We start from the raw sequence: 19,752 nt of genomic DNA, 5'->3' as shown, positions 1-19,752 counted from the left end.
TCAAATAAATAAATAAATAAACTGTTTCAATTCCTACCCTCAAAACGACGCTATAGAGCACTGCACACCAGAACAATTAGACACAAGAACAGTTTTTTCCCGAAGGCCATCACTCTGCTAAACAAATAATTCCCTCAACACTGTTAAACTATTCGCTAGATCTGCACTACTATTAATCTTCTCATCGTTCCCATCACCAATCTCTTTCCACTTATGACTGTAACCTTGTTGCTGGTAATCCTTATGATTTATATTGATATATTGACCATCATTTGTGTTGTAAGTGTTGTACCTTGATGAAGGTATCTTTTCTTTTATGTACACTGAGAGCACATGCACCAAGACAAATTCCTTGTGTGTCCAATCACACTTGGCCAATAAAATTCTATTCTATTCTATTCTTATCTTGGTCCCAAGTCATAAATGATGAACATCTCAGCCACGTTAAGATGGGTGAACTACAACTCCCAGAATTTCCCCAGCCATCATGCTGGCTGAGGCAGTTCTGCCAGTCGGAAATCCACACGTCTTAAATCTTAGGTTGTGAAACACTGAATTTTAGCACATTTTAAAGTACAAACCGCCTTAGCAATCTAGAAATGGCAGACCGGCTTTTCAAAACGAGCCATGAACGTTATTCCAGCAGTCAAAAAATGCGCCGTTACTAGAGTGAACAGAGTTTGCCTATCGGCATCTATTTATTTTACACCTAATTTATTTTACACCACATAGTTGGCTCGAAGCAAGAGTGGCTGCGAGCAAATGAAGAAGAAATAAAAGAAACCCACAAGTGGTGATCAGAGTCATCCTTTTGTTTGTGAGGATAACAGAGATTCATGAGGACTAGCATCGCAGAAAGCCCGCCACGCATTTCTCTTCGCCTTTCCAAAATAGCGGTCACTGCCCCTTGTAGAAAACCCTTCTACACTTCTAACCAAATTCCATTTGACTCTGGTTTATCCTTTGCATCCTCTTTGCAATCGTGGCTTAATTTAGGATAGCAATAAGGAACCCATGGTGGTGGTGGGGAATATAGTTTAAATCAGGGGTCTCCAACCTTGGTCCCTTGAAGACTTATGGACTTCAACTCCCAGAGTTCCTCAGCCAGCTTTGCTGGCTGAGGGACTCTGGGAGTTGAAGTCCACAAGTCTTCAAGGGACCAAGGTTGGAGACCCCTGGTTTAAATCACTAAAACATGCTCTATTTTTTAAAAGCAATAAAACAACCAAAAGAAATGAGATCCACAGGCCCCAAAATATTACAAGCCCCCTCCTTCAGTAACCTAAATTGTGACCACTGAGGCCTGTAGCAATTGCAGGTAGTCCTCGACTTACAACCATCCATTTAGTGACTGAACGGGGCTGAATAAAATGATTTATTGGCCAGTCCTGACACTTACGACCGCTGCAGCGTTCCCACCCCCCCAATGGCGTGATCAACATTTGGATCTTTGTTTTGTTTTTAATCATCCTTTTGCTATTTATTCCAAAATTATTTTTTTTAAATTTCTTAAGCCTGTAGTTAAAAGTTTGATTGTTTGGCAACCGGCCTGCATTTATGACGCTTGCTTGCAGTGCCCTGAGGTCAATGTGATCGCCATTTATGACCTTCCCAGCCGACTTCTGACAAGCAAAGTCAATGGGGGGGGGAGGGGGAAAGCCGGGTTCACTTAACAACCGCCCGATTCGCTTAACAACTGCACCGATTTGCTTAACCACCGAGGCAAAAATATATATATATATATTTTGAGGTTGTAAAATCTAGCGTGGCTCATTTAACAACCGCCCTGCTTGGCAACAGAAATTCTGGTCCCAATTGGGGTCGTAAGCCGAGGACTACCTCCAAAGACCGCTGGACTAGAGATTTTCACCCAAACCGATAAAACAGATTTGAGAGATGCTGCAAAGTCCTAGAAGGAAGCCCTTCATAGACAGGAAGGATATTTGCTGTCTGCTCAGAAGGAAATTACAGGGTGAACAAGGCCGCCTCTGGGCATGTCAAGGGCGTTTCCCCCTCCCCCCCCCACTCCTGCTCCCAATTCCCAAGGCCTGCAGACTTCAGGAAGCATAAATTTCCTTTTTAACACATGTGCGACTGGGGAAGGAGCCACAACTCAGCCCCCACCCCTCCCCTTTTATTCCTCCAGGGTCAGGTAGAAAAAGACCTCCCACCAAAGCCACCGACCACACGTGGTTCCCTTTCTTTTATTTTTATTTTTTCGCATCACGCACCATTCCTTCTTTCCAGCTGTTCTTACATGCGCCTCTCGATTAATTTTAACGTGTCCCCCCTCCCCCAAGTTATTGCCTGCTTCGCAGGTAAGGATATAAAAATCTCCCAGCTGCAGCCTTTCCTGACTGCAACCCCTTCCCCAATTCCTTGTATCCCAGCCAGCTTTTATCAGGAAGGATGTGCAAAACTGGAAACTGACCTTCCTGGCGCATCTAATCGGCCCCAGGGGAAGGAAGGGAGGGCTGTGTGTGTGTGTGTGTGTGTGTGTGTGTGTGTGTGTGTGTGTGTGTGTGTTGAAGGACTGCCAGCAGGGGTTTCCTTAAAAACAAAAAAACCCAGATAACAACAACAACAAAAACAACAACACCCCACAATAAATCAGTTTTAAACTCAATTATTTTCCCCGATTTATTAACTGCCGTGAAGTTACAGGCAGTCCTCGACATACGACCACCATCAAAATTGGAACATCGATGCAGTCAGAAAGCGAGACGTCACCTGTAGATAAAATAGACAGGCAGTCCTCCACGCCAAAGTTCCTGTCGATGAGCGAGACATTTAAGCCAAGTTTGGCTCCATTTTTACGCCTTTTCTTGCCGCCTTCGTTAAGCGAATCACGGCCGTTGTTAAGTTAGCCACACGGTTGTTCAGTGAATCCGGTTTCCCCGGATTCCGACTTCGTTTGTCGGAAGGTCGCGCATGGGGATCAGGTGATCCCGAGACACCGCAACCGTCACAAATATGAGCCAAGCGCCTGAATTTTGATCACGTGATCACGGTCGTAAAGTGTGAAAACCGGTCATAAGTCACTTTTTTCAGGGCCTTTGCAACTAAACGAACTGTTGTGAGTCGAGAACTAGCCGTAATGCATGGAAAAACTCAAGATTTCGATGAATTTTGAAATAAAAAAGCTGGAATCCCAAATAGGAATTGGGAAAAAACAGATGTGGTTTTAAAACAAATAACAAAAATAATAATAATAATAGCACTGGCAATAATCTTGCCTCCAGCTTAGAAATTCGAGTCTAATAAGGAGGCGCATTGACAGATTGGGGAAAAGAAGTGAAAGGGTGAGAGATAGACTGCTTCTGCACCTGGAGTCTCCATCTCCCAGGCCAAAAATTCCAACTAATGGAAACTTCCCAGCTGCATTTGCCTCTTACTTCTCCCAATTTAGAGAAAACACATCAATGACTGAAACAGAAGCGTTTGCACAACTCATAAAGCATCTGAAAGCAAAGTGGACTGTATTGAGACCGCAGGCCATCTTTAATGATGGTTAAATCTTCTCTTGGATGCTGGACAAACCCCGCCTAAATAAACCAATGCATTCGTTAAACACGCAGACCGATTTAAAGTCCATTTCTCTAAGCAGGTTAAACGTACAGGCAATCCTCGACTTACAACAGTTCATTTAGCGACCGCTGAAAGTTACAACGGCATTGGAAAAAAGCGATTTATGACCGTTTTTCACACTTGCGACCATTGCAACATCCCCACGGTCACACGCCTCCAAAATCCGGATGCTTGGCAACTGACTGACTCATATTTATGACGGTTGCGATCCCCTGTGATCCCCTTTTTGCGACCTTCTGACAAGCAAAGTCAACGGGATTCACTTAACAACCACAATTACCAACTTAACAACTGCAGCGATCCACTTTTAACGAACGGTGGCGAGAAAAGTGGAATTCACTTGACCGACGTTTCACTCAGCAACAGAAATCTGGGGCTCAATTATGGCCATACGTCCAGAACTACCTGCATATTGTGGGTGAAGGCACCCCCAGCCTCCAATCTAACCACAATTGTGGGCCGCCGATGTTAGTCCTGGTTTCAGAAAAGTGTGTGGACCCCTGTTAAGATGTGATGTTACCCAGCTGGGGTCTTTGGCGTGTAGATTAACAATGCAATGCCGGTTTTCCTCCAAAGTTCTTGCAAACTCCCTTCTCTCGCTAAGGATCTTGAATAAAGGGTTTTAAAAACCTGCCTGGCCCCAACACTCACCCACCAACCCCATCCAGTCCCTATGGGTGGCAAGCTAGGACCGGCACTCCGCATATGTTCAGGGTGGTCTATCTATCCCTCGTGCCACGAGGGGGGAAAAAACATAAAAATAAAAAATAAAAATATAGGCGCTGGGCGAGATTTCAAAGGACTTAAAAAGAGATGCTGCCCCTTGAGCTGGCAAGCCCAACTCTGCCTCCCAGGGAAACACGGAGCTTAACTGGAGATGATGAGGGCAGAGGGGGGGGAAAATATATAGCAAGGAGCAAAGTAACATTAATCACAGTTTAATTCCTGGGTATTTGGCGAGGAAGGGGAGCTGCACGAGATAAAAACAAGGGGGGGGGGAGGAAGGAAAGGGGGGGATCTTAACCCCAGATGCCTCTTTTGTATTAAAAGAAAGAAATCCCAGGGAGGAACAGCATCCCCCAACACACACACACCCAAGCACCCCAATTAACAATCGCCCCAATTCACAAGCTCCCCTTTTTTTTTTCCCACGAAGAAGGGACTCCCGCTTCTCCGATTTAAAAAGACCTCACCCCCCACTTTTACCCTTTAAAAAAAATACACACCACCAAGTCCAGGGTACAAAATCGCCCCCCCAAAAAAAAAATGATTTCTCCCAGCCTAACAATAGTCCCGACCCCCAAAGCAAAAGCAAGCCCCAGCAGCAGGCAGGTAGGTAGGATAGATAAGAAGAGAGTCGATCCCGCCAGCCAGGAAAAGAGAGATCCTACCCGCTTCCCTCCCTTCCTCGCCTTTTAAAAATAAAAATATTTAAAAAATCCCACCGCCTCCGTTCCAAAGCGCGGCACCCACCCCAGCCCCCTTTTTTTGGGGGGTGGGTGGGAGGGAGACGGACCCGGAGGAGGACAGGAGGGGAGATCTCACCGCACACTCACCCGGATCGCCCCGCAGGATCGCCCCGCGCCTCTTCCTTTTTGCGTGGGCGGGGTGGCTCCGGGTCAGGGCTGCCCCCTGACTCGGGTGTTTTGCAAGAGGGAAGAAAGAAAAGAGAGAGAAAGAAAGAGAGAGAGACCCCCCCTCTTCTCAACGCCCCTTCTTCCTTTCCTCGCTTTTTCTCTCTCTCTTTTTTTTTTCCCTCCTCCTCCTCCTCCTCCTCCTTCTTTCCCTCCCCCCCCCCTCGCGCGGCAGCTTTGCGGGGGAGAAGCGATCAATGGAACGCCCGCCAGCTCCACGTGGGGTCTGCCGCTTTCTCTTTCGCCACAGTCGAACGCGCCGCAGCCAATCAGAGGGCCGGGAAAGGGAGAGAGAGAGAGAGAGAGAGAGAAAAAAAGAGAGCGAGAGAGAGCGAGACGGAGAGGGCGGGGGGAGGAGGAGGGAGGAGGAGAAGAAAGGGAAGGGAAGAAATAAATAAGGCGCTCGCGGCCCACGTGGGGTGGAGGCGGTGGTGGCGGGGGGGGGGGGGGCGGAAAGAAGAGGGGAGAGAAGGAAAAAAAAAAAAAAAAGCCACAAAACCCCCAGGACGCGCCTGATTGGTCCGGCGCGGCTTCCCGTAGCAAATGTGTCAATCTGGATAGAACGCGAGGTAGCCCGAGAGGGGAGGAGGGAGGGAGGGGGGGAAGGAGCGGGGGAGAAAAGGAAGCGCTTGCCCGCTCCCCCGCTCGCCCTCCCCCCCCTGTTTCTATTTTTTTTCCTTTCCTTTCCTTTTTTTTTTTTTTTTTTTTTGGAGGGGGGTTTAACCCTTGAAGTGCTGGCAGGGATGAAAATTGGTTTAACCCTTGAAAAGCGGGGGGAGAGGAGAGGAGAAAGGGGTTAAGGAGGGAAAAGCTGCGAGGTGGCGGGGAGGGAGGGAAAGGGGGCAGGGGAGAAAGAAGGGGAGAGAGAGAAGGTTTGTTTTAACCCTTTAAGATCAGGAGGGAAGGAAAGGGGGACAAGAAGAAAGAGGGACAGAAGGAGACGGGGGGAAGGGGCAGAGGGTGAAAGAGGGCAGGGAAAAGGGGGGCGTTGAGGGGTTGGGGGCAAAGGGAAGGGGCAGAGGGAAAAGGGGGCAGAGGGAAAAGGGGGCAGAGAGAAAAGGGAAGCGCTTGCTCGCTCTCCGCTCGCCCTCCCCCGTTTCTATTTTTTTTCCTTTCCTTTTCTTTTTTTTTTTTTGGAGGGGGGTTTAACTCTTGAAGTGCTGGCAGGGATGAAAATTGGTTTAACCCTTGAAAAGCGGGGGGAGAGGAGAGGAGAAAGGGGTTAAGGAGGAAAAGCTGCGAGGTGGCGGGGAGGGAGGGAGGGGGGCAGGGGAGAAAGAAGGGGAGAGAGAGAAGGTTTGTTTTAACCCTTTAAGATCAGGAGGGAAGGAAAGGGGGACAAGAAGAAAGAGGGACAGAAGGAGACGGGGGGAAGGGGGGCAGAGGGTGAAAGAGGGCAGGGAAAAGGGGGGCGTTGAGGGGTTGGGGGCAAAGGGAAGGGGCAGAGGGAAAAGGGGACAGGAACAGGGGGCAGAGGGAAAAGGGGGCAGAGGAGAAGGGGCAGAAGGACAAGGAGGGATAGAGGGAAAGGGGAGCAGAGAGGCAGAAAGGGGGCAGCAGGGAAAAGGGGACAGGAACAGGGGGCAGAGGGAAGGGGACAGGAAAGGGGGGCAGAGGGAAAAGGGGACAGGAACAGGGGGCAGAGGGAAAAGGGGGCAGAGGGAAAAGGGGACGGGAACAGGGGGGCAGAGGGAAAAGGGGGCAGAGGGGAAAAGGGAAAAGGGGGCAGAGGGGGAAAAGGGGGCAGGGGAAGGGAGCAGAGGGGAAAAGGGAGGAAGAGACAGAGGGGAAGGGGGGACAGAGAGAAAAAGGGGGGACAGGGGGAAAGTGAAAGAGGGACAGAGGGGAAAAAGGGGGACAGAGAGGAAAGGGAGGAGGAAGAGAGATTTTTCTGAAAAAGAGGGGGGTGCTTCACTTGACACAGGTCAAGCCAACTCCGAACGAGTTAACCCTTCCAGATCCAGAAAGCTTCTGGATGACAAATGGTGGGGAGTGGGGAGCGAGTTGAACTCTGCAAAGTCTGGACTTAGGGAAGGAAGGTGGGTTTTTTTGTTTTTTTAAACCCTTAAAAAGAAAGGAAAGAAGAAGGAAAAGGAGTGAAAAGGAAGGGGTCTTGGGACAGTGGTTTTCAAAAGGCCTGGGCTCGGTGGATTCAGTCTGATCAAGAATTGGGGGGGGTGGAAAAACAAGGGGGGGGGAAAACGGGGTTAAAAGGCCGAGGAAAATCCGGCCCTTAAAAAAAAAATAGAGAGGGGGGGAATGGGTGGTAAGTAAATCCTCCAAGGCCAGGGAGTGCGAAGGAGATCAACCAGGTTAACCCTTCCAAGATCTCCCAGAGGAAGGATTAACTCTTAGCTGTCCAGAGGATGAGAAGGAATTATGGATAAAAAAGGGGGTAAAAATTAAATTTATTCAAGCAGGGTTTCTCATTCTGGACTCCCTTTAAGTCATGTGGATTTCAACTCCCAGAATTCTCCAGCCCGCAAGCGGAGTTGAAGTACACATGGCTTAAAAGGGGTCCAGGATGAGAAAAACGGCAATAGAGCCTAATGAATGAGCGGGAAACCAAACGGTACGCACCATCACAAAATCTCCAGAACCGTAATGCCTACGAACTTGAAATTTCCCATGTATCTTCCTCTTGGCTTCTAAGTGCTCACTAAGAAAAGATTTTTCAAAATGACCACCAGCGCCATTAGTGTTTCTTATATTATTATTAACACAGTCTGATGCTAAGGAGTTCTACTCCCCCTCTCCAGCTGAAAAGAAATCTGTTCCAAAGGCAAAATGCAAGCAGAGGAGAGGAGTTTCAGTTTTACTTTCACAGAAGCAAGCATAGGATAGGCTTCTATGAGGCAAGGATAGGGGAGGCTTCTATGAGGCAAGAGTGAGCTAGAGAAGGGGATAGGATAGGGGAGGCTTCTGTGGGGCAAGGCTGAGGGAGAGAAGGGATAGGATAGGATAGGCTTCTATGAGGCAAGGCTGAGAGAGAGAAAGGGGATAGGATATTTTTATTATTATTATTTATTTATTTATTTTAATCACATTTTTATACCGCCCTATCTCCCGAGGGACTCAGGGCGGTTAGGGGCGGTTCTGTGGGGCAAGGCTGAGGGAGAGAAGGGATAGGATAGGATAGGCTTCTGTTGGGCAAGGCTGAGGGAGAGAAGGGGATAGGATAGGGGAGGGTTCTGTGGGGCAAGGCTGAGGGAGAGAAAGGGATAGGATAGGTTAGGGTTCTGTGGGGCAAGGCTGAGGGAGAGAAGGGGATAAGATAGGTTAGGGTTCTGTGGGGCAAGGCTGAGGGAGAGAAGGATAGGATAGGGAAGGTTCTGTGGGGCAAGGCTGAGGAGAGAAGGATAGGATAGGCTTCTGTGGGGCAAGGCTGAGGGAGAGAAGGGAATAGCATAGAGGAGGCTTTTGTGGGGCAAGGCTGAGGGAGAGAAGGGAATAGGATAGGGGAGGCTTCTGTGGGGCAAGGCTGAGGGAGAGAAGGGAATAGGATAGGGGAGGCTTCTATGAGGCAAGGCTGAGGGAGAGAAAGGGGACAGGTTAGGGGAGGGTTCTGTGGGGCAAGGCTGAGGGAGAGAAGGGATAGGATAGGATAGGCTTCTGTGGGGCAAGCCTGAGGGAGAGAAGGGGATAGGATAGGGGAGGCTTCTGTGGGGTCAGCCTGAGGGAGAGAAGGGGAGAAGATAGGGGAGGATTCTGTGGGGCAAGGCTGAGGGAGAGAAGGGGATAGGATAGGGGAGGCTTCTGTGGGGCAAGCCTGAGGGAGAGGATAGGATATAAGAGGCTTCTGTGGGGCAAGGCTGAAGGAGAGAAGGGGATAGGATAGGGGAGGCTTCTGTGGGGCAAGGCTGAGGGAGAGAAGGGGATAGGATAGGGGAGGCTTCTGTGGGGCAAGGCTGAGGGAGAGAAGGGGATAGGATAGGGGAGGCTTCTGTGGGGCAAGGCTGAGGGAGAGAAGGGGATAGGATAAGGGAGGCTTCTGTGGAGCAAGGCTGAGGGAGAGAAGGCGATAGGATAGAAGAGGCTTCTGTGGGGCAAGGCTGAGGGAGAGAAGGGGATAAGATAGAATAGAAGATGTTTCTATGGGCCAAGGCTGAGGGAGAGAAGGGGAAAGGATAGGGAGGCTTCTGTGGGGCAAGGCTGAGGAGAGAAGGATAGGATAGGAGGCTTCTATGAGGCAAGGCTGAGGGAGAGAAGGATAGGATAGGGGAGGCTTCTGTGGGGCAAGGCTGAGGAGAGAAGGGGGATAGGATAGGGGAGGCTTCTATGAGGCAAGGCTGAGAGAGAGAAAGGGGATAGGATATTTTTATTATTATTATTTATTTATTTATTTTAATCACATTTTTAGGGAATAGGATAGGGGAGGCTTCTGTGGGGCAAGGCTGAGGGAGACAAGGGGGATAGGATAGGGGAGGCTTCTGTGGGGCAAGGCTGAGGGAGAGAAGGGGGATAGGATAGGGGAGGCTTCTGTGGGGCAAGGCTGAGGGAGAGAAAGGAGATAGGATAGAATAGGGTTCTGTGGGGGAAGCTTGAGGGAGAAATCGTTTGGGAGGTATCCAAAGACCCCTCTCCCCCAGGATTTGAGTCCCAAAAGAACCTCTCCTTGAATCTGAGAGGATTCGGTGATTGAACTTACAATGACCCCCTAACCCTGGTTTCCTCCAATTCCCATCCTATAGTTTGGGAATTTGCCTCTTGCGAACCCTCAAAATTTTCAATTTTGTATCTGGAGGGGGCTCCATTTTATATGGGGGAGGGGGGTGTTATTGAATTCTGGAATGGTGGTTTGTTCACATCCCAAGAGTGGAAAAAGCAAGCTTTGTTGGTTCATTGAATTTGCATGTCTGTGGCTCAGCATGGTTCACATAACCGGCAGTCCCCGACTTTCAATAGTTCGTTTAGTGACGATTTGAAGTAAAACGTCACTGAAAAAAGTGACTTCGGACCATTTCTGATGCTTACGACCGTGATCCACATTCAGACACTTGGCAACTGGCATGTACTTACGGCAGTTGCAGCGATCCCACGGTTCCCCTTTCCCCCAAAAGATTTACTTTTGTTCAGCGTCACTTCCAAGTTTCTAGTCCTCAAGCTGCAGTAACTAATTTAAAGGGGATGTCTGTTTCTCCTTGTTCTCGGGGCTTTCAAGTTGAATTGAATCTATATATTTTTTTCCATGCCAGAGGCGATGCTTTGTTTCCTTCGGTTATATTTTATTGATTTATTGAGCATCCGTGAGATTTCTATATCACAAACCGCTGTGTATTTTTGTTGGTGCAGGGAAGTTTCAGAAATTAAATCGGATTGGAAGGTTCGTTTAATAACCCTTCTTCAGAAGAACCGATCCTATTCCCCAAAATATAGTCTGAGGCAGGGGTGAAATGCTCCCGGTTCGGACCAGATCGGCCGATCCGGTAGCGATCGTGGAGGGCGGTTCGGAGAACTGGAAGCGATGGCGGTGCGAGGCTCCGCCCACCTGCCCGGGTGTCATTACTTCCTGGTTTTAACCAGGAAGTAGTGTGTTTTTTACTCTCTGCGCATACATGCACTTCCGAACCGGTAAGGAAGATAAGTAGATTTCACCCCTGGTCTGAGGTGTACAGGTAGCCCTTGACTTACGACAGTTCATTTAGTGACCGTTCAAAGTTACAACGGCGCTAAATTGACTTACGACCATTCTTCATACTTACGACTGTTGCAACATCCCCGTGGTCACATGATGAAAATTCAGATGGCAACTGACTCACATTTATGATGGTTGCCGTGTCTTGGGGGATTACGTAAATCGCCTTTTTTTTTTTTTTATTTACATTTATATCCCGCCCTTCTCCGAAGACTCAGGGCGGCTTACAGTGTATAAGGCAATAGTCTCATTCTATTTGTATATTTTACAAAGTCAACTTATTGCCCCCCCCAACAATCTGGGTCCTCATTTTACCTACCTTATAAAGGATGGAAGGCTGAGTCAACCTCGGGCCGGGCTTGAACCTGCAGTAATTGCAGGTTGCTGTGTTCTAATAACAGGCTTCTAACAGCCTGAGCTATTACGGCCCCTTTTGTGACCTTCTGGCCAGCGAAACAATGGGGAAGCCAGACTTGCTTAACAATCGTGTCCCTGACTTAACAACGGCAGGAACGGTCGTAAAATGGGGCAAAACTTACTTAACAACCGTCCCGTTTAGCGACAGAAGTTTTGGGCTCAAGCGTTGCTGTAAGTCAAAGACGAAGTGCACTTCGCTCGGTTCTGTCATCTCACTGAATGAAATTGGCACGTTTAATAAGCCAGGTTGGCCTAAGTCAGATTGCAATCCCTGGGTGAATTCGGAAAGCCACCGGCTCCCACAATCATGCGTGCGTTGTTCTGTTCAGTTGGCAGCTGGGTGTGATGAGCACAATGCAGAAAATCAAGATGGGTGGAAGAAGCCCACCTTGTTGGACCGGTTGGTGAAATCTGAACCGGTTTTACTATCGGTTCGCTTGCTGCGCATATGCGCAGTGCACACCACACACCAAATGTGAGGTGCGTGGGCACACGCAGAGGCATGGGGTAAGTAGAACAGTGAGGGAGTGGGATGATCAGCTGTGGCGCACGATCTTTTATTTTTACTTTTAAAAGCATTCTTTTACAACCTATTCAGCTGAATAGGTTGTAAAAAAATGCTTTTAAAAGTAAAAAAAAAAAGGCTCTGACGATCGACTCAGCTGTGATCGTTGGAGCCTTTTTTTTAACCTTTTAAAAGCATTTTTTACAACATTCAGTAGAATAGGTTGTAAAAATATGCTTTTAAAAGGTGAAAAAAAAGGCTCTGAGGATCGTACAGCTCAGCTGTGATTGTCAGAGCATCTTTTTTTTTTACCTTTTAAAAGCATTTTTTAAAAGAAACGGAAAGCGAGCGGGCATGGGGGGACAGGGATTTTTGCTACCGGTTCTCCGAACCACCCGCCGCCATTACTACTGGATCATCCGATCTGGTCCGAACCGGGAGCATTTCACCCCTGCGATGGACGCAAATCCTGGGGAGGTTTGATTTATCTACTGATCAGTATATATTATTATATATTGATATATATATTATATATATATTATTATTTCAATGTGTAAGGCCAGGGATTCTGAGCATACAGGTATCGTAGTCCTTGACTTAGGACCGCAATCGAGCCCAAAATTTCTGTTGCTAAGCAGGAAGCGAGTTTTGCCCCATTATATAACCTTCCTGGCCACAGTTGTTAAATGAATCACTGCTGCTGGTCAAGTTGGTCCCTTGGCCGCTAAGCAAATCTGGCTCCTACCCCCCCCACCCCCGTTTCACTTTGCTTGTCAGAAGAAGCAAAAGGGGACCCTGTGGCGCTGCCACCGTCATAAATACGAATCAGTGGCCAAGCGTCTGGATTTTGATCACGTGACCACGGGGGGATGCTGCACAATGGCCAATAAGTGTGAGAACCGGCCAGGTCACTGTTTTTAGGGTAACTTGGAACTTTGAACGGTCACTAAATTATAACAATAACATAGTTGGAAGGGACCTTGGAGGCCTTCTAGTCCAACCCTTTGACCAGGCAGGAAATCCTACACCACTTCAGACAAATGGCTATCCAACATTTTCTTAAAAATTTCCAGTGTTGGAGCATTCACAACTTCTGCAGGCAAGTCGTTCCACTGATTAATTGTTCTGACTGTCAGGAAATTTCTCCTTAGTTCTAAGTTGCTTCTTTCTTTGACCAGTTTCCACCCATTGCTTCTTGTTCTACCCTCAGGTGCTTTGGTGAACAGCCCGACTCCCTCTTCTTTGGGGCAGCCCCTGAGATATTGGAAGACTGCTATCATGTCTCCCCTAGTCCTTCTTTTCATTAAACTAGACATTCCCAGTTCCTGCAACCGTTCTTCATATGTTTTAGCCTCCAGTCCTCTAATCATCTTTGTTGCTCTTCTCTGCACTCTTTCTAGAGTCTCAGCATCTTTTTTACATCGTGGCGACCAAAACTGAATGCAATATTCCAAGTGTGGCCTTACCAAGGCATTATAAAGTGATCTTGATTCTATCCCTCTGTTTATGCAGCCCAGAACTGTGTTGGCTTTTTTGGCAGCTGCTGCACACTGCTGGCTCATATCTAAATGGTTGTCCACTAGGACTCCAAGATCCCTCTCACAGGTACTACTATTGAGCAAGGTACCAATATACGGTACCTGTGCATTTTGTTGTTGTTGTTTTGCCTAAATGGAGAACCTTACTTTTTTCACTATTGAATTTCATTTTTTTTAATTTTGTCACGACAGTATATACAATCATCAACATAAACAATAACCCATCATGAGAGAAAAAGTATATATAAGTAAAAGTATAAGTAAAAGTATGCATATAATACTATAATAAAGAGAACAATAGGGCAGGAACGGTAGGCACTTTTGTGCTGTTATGCACGCCCCTTATAGTCCTCTTAGGAATGGGGTGAGGTCAATAGTAGACAGTTTTTGGTTGAAGGTTTTGGGGTTTTGAGAAAAGACTATAGAGTCAGGTAGTGAGTTTTGTTAGATAGCACCCAATGTTCAAGTCTGTCAAGATCTTTCTGTATCTTGAGCCTATCTTCTGGAGTGTTGGCTATTCCTGCCAGCTTGGTGTCATCTGCAAATTTGATGGTTCCACATCTATCCCCTCGTCCAAGTCATTGGTGAAGATGTTGAAGAGTACTGGGCCTAAAACAGAGCCTTGGGGTACTACACTGCATACTTCCCTCCATGTAGATGCAGTTCCATTGAGGACTACACGTTGAGTGCAGTTGGTCAGCCAGTTACGAATCCATCTGGTGGTGGTGCTGTCTAACCCACATTTTTCTACTTTATCTAGTAGTAGGTTATGGTCTACTGTTATAGACCATAAATGAACTGTTATAAGTCTGAACAGTCACTAAATGGACAGTTGTAAGTCGAGGACTGCTTGCAGTCCCCTGAACAGCCAAGAGCTATTTGAATTGGTTGGGCCCTTCCGTTGTTGTTTTTTTAAGGCTCCCAATAACCGTGTTATTTGGTCTGTGTGTGTGTGTGTGTGTGAGAGAGAGAGAGAGAGAGAGAGAGAAGGAGGGAGGATTGGCCGCCTCAAAAGGACTAGTGCCTTTGTTCCGTGCATTGATTTAATAGGACTGGGGAAAGAAAATTGGATTAAGGTCTGGAGGGCTGAAGCTGGGAATAGAAAGAAATGGGAGGGGGGGCGAGAATTGATTTAACCCCCAGGGAAGAAGGTGGGGGGGAGCAGATCTGGAGTCGGGTGTGGAGTTTAAAAAGGGAGGGGGAAGCGTTGCTCTTTCCCAAGGCAGAGGGAGGGGAGGCGAGGGGGGGGGATTTACAGCTTAAAAGGGCTGGAGGAGAAGGGAATTAATTCTGCAAGTGGGCGTGGAGGAAGAGCTTAACTGCTAAAGGATTGGAGAGGATAATTAGCTAACCTTGGAACTATTAGAGGTCTGGGATTTGAGTAACCCTTTAAAAGGAGGAGGATTGGGGAAGGGGGTGGGGGAAGGACAAGGACAATTGTCTCCCAGGGCCTCTTTTACTCTCAGCCTTACCTTATAAAGTATTTAAGGGCCAGGGAGAGAGAAAACCCGTGAAGATGCGGTCAGAAATGCTTTATCGGATGGTGTGGGCCCGATTGTGGTTCTTTTTCCGGCTGGCATCCAGCAGAGCCGTTCTTGCGTTCTCAAAGTTGGGTACTAGAGCCTCCATGTGCAGGGGTACTGTTGTGGCTCCAGCCTCCGAATCTGGCCCCATGCCCGAAAGTGACTCTGAGAGTCAGGGGGAAGGGCCGGTAAGGCTTACCTCAGGAGCACCGATTCCTTTGGCCGAGCTCCAGGAGCCAGAACCAGGCCAGTCGGAGGACGTAATGAGGCCGACATCCCCTGATTCCTCCCGTCCTCAGGCTAAGCCTACAGACGCAGCTGATAATCATACTAATCAAGCCTGGATCGACCCGCGCTTCAGAAGATTAGAGAGGCGTCGTCATCAAAGGGAAGGGTGGGGCTCGTGCCCACAGGATATATAATAATAATAATAATAATAATAATAATAATAATAATAATAATAATAATAATAATAATAATAATAATAATAATATTTTAATTTGTATACCGCCCTTCTCCCGAAGGACTCAGGGCGGTGCACAGCCAGAATAAAATACAAAGAAAACAGTACATATAAAGAGTTTTGGGACTGCTCTCAGTTCCACGGGAAGCAAATTAGCTGAACCGTGTCAAAGTGAGCTGAAGTCTTAATCTGTTTGAACTTTTTGGCAGGCAGCTGCGTTTTCTCGGCCAGGACTGATAGGAGCCGTGTATCCACTGGCTGTAGGCCATCTTGTTACTCCAAAGTGAGGACGGAGACAGAACAGGTACTCTTACTTCAGAATGGAGGAGTTTGGTCTAGTCTAGGAGTTTAAGGCACCCGGCTAGAACACCGGGGTCTGTAAGTTCTAGTTCTGGTTGATTTTGTGCCCATCACCAGTAGATTGGGAGTTCTAGTCCTGCCTTAGGGGCAAAAAGCCGGCTGGGTGACTTTGGGACAATCACCAGGAGACTGGGAGTTCTAGTCCTGCCTTGGAGGGACAAAAGCCAGTTGGGCAGTGGTGGGATCCTGACGGTTTAACATCCGGTGCGGTGATCACGCGCTCCCTGTGTGCGCTTCCCCACACGCACGCGCACCTGACGCGCGCTGCGCACGCATGCGCAATTTTATAAAAACTTACCTTCCGCGTTACTGCTGGGGAGTAACACAGCTGAGGCGCGGCAATCCATTCTGCAGGGCAAATCAGCTGAGAAGATATAGGACAGTAAAGCACAAAGGCGGATGGACAGGCCCAGCTGATCATCAGAGCGAACCAGTTCGCTCCCAGCTGATTGTTGGAGCTACCGGTTTCCCCGAACCTGTCGTGTCCCACTCCTCCGCTGCCGGCCGGGTCGGGGAAGTCCGTATCAGGCTTGCCTCTGCAGCTCTGCCAAAGTCCTATCAGAGTTCTCAAGGCAGGCAGGAGACCAGAAAGTGACTTCAGCAATCCAAATTAGACTTTGCCTGACTCAGAGAATGCCAGAAAGCAGGTCCTTTGTATAGGCCATGGGGTGTGGCTCCATGACTCAGCACTTATTCAGGCCTGCCCCTCCCTTCCTTTTGCTGACGTCGCCTCTCCGGAAGCGAGGATCTCTCCAGCCTCCAGCTGTTGGTAATCTGAGCTCATGACTGGCTTCACATTCTTCAGGCTCACATGCTGTGGGGGAGGGGTTTAGTTGCTCCGTTTGCCTGGGCATGGTGCCAGGACTGGGGGCTGAAGGCACGCCAGGCCCTTCGTCTTGCTCGGCCTGTCCGGGCATGGTGCCAGGGCTGGGGCCTGGAGGCATGCCAGGACATACTTCCGAACTATCAGCGTCCAGCAGGAGATAAGAGGGGCCCGGCTGCGGCGGGGGGAGCGAGCGAGACACAACAGAACCGGTCTGAACCGGTAGAATCCCATCCCTGCAGCTGGGAGACTTTGGGCCAATCACCAGGAGACAGGGAGTGCTAGTCCTGCCTTAGGGACAAAAGCCAACTGGGAGACTTTGGGCCAATCACCAGGAGACCAGGAGTTCTAGTCCCGCCTTGGGGACAAAAGCCAACTGGGAGACTTTGGGCCAATCACCAGGAGACCGGGAGTTCTAGTCCTGCTTTAGGGACAAAAGCCAACTGGGTGACTGGGGCAATCACCAGGAGACCAGGAATTCTAGTCTTGCTCTAACAATTGCTCTGCTTAGCAATGGAAATTCTGCTCTGAAATATGGTCGTAAGTCAGGGACTTCCTGCATGTATGCTGCCTTGAGCTCCTGAACAAAAATCAGGATTCTCTATAAATGCAATAAATACTTTATAAATATAATAATAATAGCAAGTCGATTGCTTTCACAGATTAAGCTGGCTGGGTTGTTTTTTTTTTTTGGTGAACGGCTCGGTTTAAATCTGCTATGGATTTCTGCTCCTGTCTTTGCTTCTGCGTTCGTCGATCTTTATGAAGCTGAAAATGGCGATGCAGCGGAGAGAAAATCCGAATTCCTGTGTTTTGTGCAAAAGCAAAATTTTTATGGAAATATTAACTTCCTTTTTGCCCCCTGCCGTGTGTGTGTGTGTGTGTGTGTGTGTGTATTGGACACGGAATCTCAATTTGGGGTCGGAATTGAAAACTTAGTGGAAAAAAAATTGGGGATGGAATGGAATATCTTGCTAGAGGTGAATGTTCCATTAAGTTTTAGTGCAAATTCCCCTTCAATGCCAATTTGGAATACAGGTAGTCCTCAAACTTACGACCACAACTCAGCCCAAGATTTCGGTTGCTAAGTGAGACGTTTGTTAAGGGAGTTTCGACCCATTTTTCGACCTTGCTTGCCACCGTTGTTGTGAATCAGGGAATCGTGCGAAAAACGGTCACTTTTTTCAGTGTCGTCGTAACTTTGAACGGTCACTAAATGAACTGCTGTAAGTCAAGGATACCTAGATTTTTGAGGAATAGGCTTAGTAGTTCTCCTGAAGAAGGATTAAAAGAACCTTCCAATTGGATTTATTTCTGAAATTTCCCTGCACCAACACAACCCAAAAATTTGCAGAGGTTTGTGATATAGAAATCTTAAGGATGCTCAAGAAATCAATACAATCTAACCCAGGGGTCTCCAACCTTGGCAAATTTAAGCCTGGTGGACTTCAACTCCCAGAATCCCCCAGCCAGCAAAGCTTGGAGACCCCTGCAAGGTTGCAAGGAGACCCCTCCAAAGCAAGGTTGGAGACCCCTGATCTAACCAAATGAAACCATGGCCTCTAGCATGAAAAAAATATATAACAGAATTCAACTTGAAAGCCCTGAGAGCAAGGAGAAACAGACAACCCCCTTAAATTAGTGACCGCAGCTTGAGGACTAGAGACTTGGAAATGAGGCCGAACAAAGGTAAGTAAAAAGCTCAGGTTGACAATCTGTTTCTGGGTGTACTGTTGAAAAGAGACGGTATTTAGGCTATTGAATTTCTCTCCAGGTGAAATGTTTTCCCCTGTGGGAAGGGCACAAACCTGGTTAGAGAGAGAAGGAGGCCAAACGAATAAACTTGGTTTCTCTTTGATGAGCAGGAGGTTAAAGTCCGGAGTACCTATGCAGACCAGCACTAGGTGACAAAATCTGTAGAACAGTGTTTGTCAACCTCAATTATTTTAAGAGGAGTGGACTTCAACTCCCAGAATTCCCCAGCAAGCATGGATGACTTTGGGGGAATTCTGGGAGTTGAAGTCCATAGGTCTTAAAAAAAGTTGCCAGTTGACAGACACTGCTGTAGAGGGAAGTACTTACCTGTGCAGAGGAATGAGTGAGAAAAAACTATAATCTGGGATGGGAGGAGACTTGAAACGACAGCATTTCTCTCTCCCAGGCCTTGACTCTTCCATTGCAGAAAACTTTGGGCATTTTGCCTTTCTTTTCCCAAATGAAACTCAAAACCCCACAAATGGGATCCAATAATTTAATGGATGGGGCCCTAAAAGACTTTTCCCCTTCCTTGCCCAGTGATTGGTCAGAAGCTATGTGACATCATAGCAGTCCCAGAGTTGAGGCGGGCTTGTAGAAAGAATGGTTAAGAGCAGAGGTCTCCAACCTTGGCAACTTTAAGCCTGGCGGACTTCAACTCCCAGAATCCCCCAGCCAGCAAAGCTGGCTGGGGAATTCTGGGAGTTGAAGTCCGCCAGGCTTAAAGTTGCCAAGATTGGAGACCCCTGGTTAAGAAGATGAGTACCAAATCTGCAGGCACTGGTATTGCTTTGCTGCCCCCTGGTGGTCAGATTGCATTAATACCCAGAGGTGCAGGTAGCTCTTGACTTACAACTATTCGTTCGGCGGCTATTCAAAGTTACTCAACACTATTCAAAGTTAACGCTACTTATTTATTTATTTATTTTATTTATTTATTTTATTTGATTTTTATACCGCCCTTCTCCCGAAGGACTCAGGGCGGTGTACAGGCAAAATAAAACCAACAATACAAATATACACGTTAAAATACCTTTAAAAAACTTATTTAAAATTAGCCTGATGTTAAAAATTACTGTCAATTAAAACCCCAATTTAAAATTGCTAAAATTCACTTTTAAAATCCAATTAAGCCAGCCCCGCGCGAATAAAAAGATGTCTCTTCAGTTCGCGACGAAATGTCCGAAGGTCAGGTATTTGACGTAAACCCGGGGGAAGCTCGTTCCAGAGTGTGGGAGCCCCCACAGAGAAGGACCTTCCCCTGGGGGCCGCCAGCCGACATTGTTTGGCGGACGGCACCCTGAGAAGTCCCTCTCTATGGGAGCGTACGGGTCGGTGGGAGGCATGTGGTAACAGCAGGCGGTCCCGTAAGTACCCAGGTCCTAAGCCATGGAGCACTTTAAAGGTCGTAACCAACACCTTAAAGTGCACCCGAAAGGCCACAGGCAGCCAGTGCAGTCTGCGCAGGAGCGGTGTTACATGGGAGCTACGCGTAGCTCCCTCTATCACCC

At 47.9% G+C, this 19,752-nt stretch overlaps 1 protein-coding gene across 1 annotated transcript in view; it reads right to left on the bottom strand.

Annotated features, from left to right (window-relative positions):
- LOC131188357 (transducin-like enhancer protein 1) overlaps positions 1-5,274 on the bottom strand; it is a 98,848-nt gene extending 93,574 nt beyond the window's left edge. The window contains exon 1 of the mRNA XM_058163583.1: positions 5,145-5,274. The gene's annotated coding sequence lies outside the window, so the exon portion shown is untranslated. The remainder of the gene's footprint in view (positions 1-5,144) is intronic.
- Positions 5,275-19,752: the final 14,478 nt, after the last annotated feature.

The sequence above is a fragment of the Ahaetulla prasina genome, chromosome 1, assembly GCF_028640845.1.
Source record: "Ahaetulla prasina isolate Xishuangbanna chromosome 1, ASM2864084v1, whole genome shotgun sequence".
In the NCBI taxonomy this organism is placed as follows: Eukaryota; Metazoa; Chordata; class Lepidosauria; order Squamata; family Colubridae; genus Ahaetulla; species Ahaetulla prasina.
This window is presented reverse-complemented; position numbering and strand designations above follow the sequence as displayed.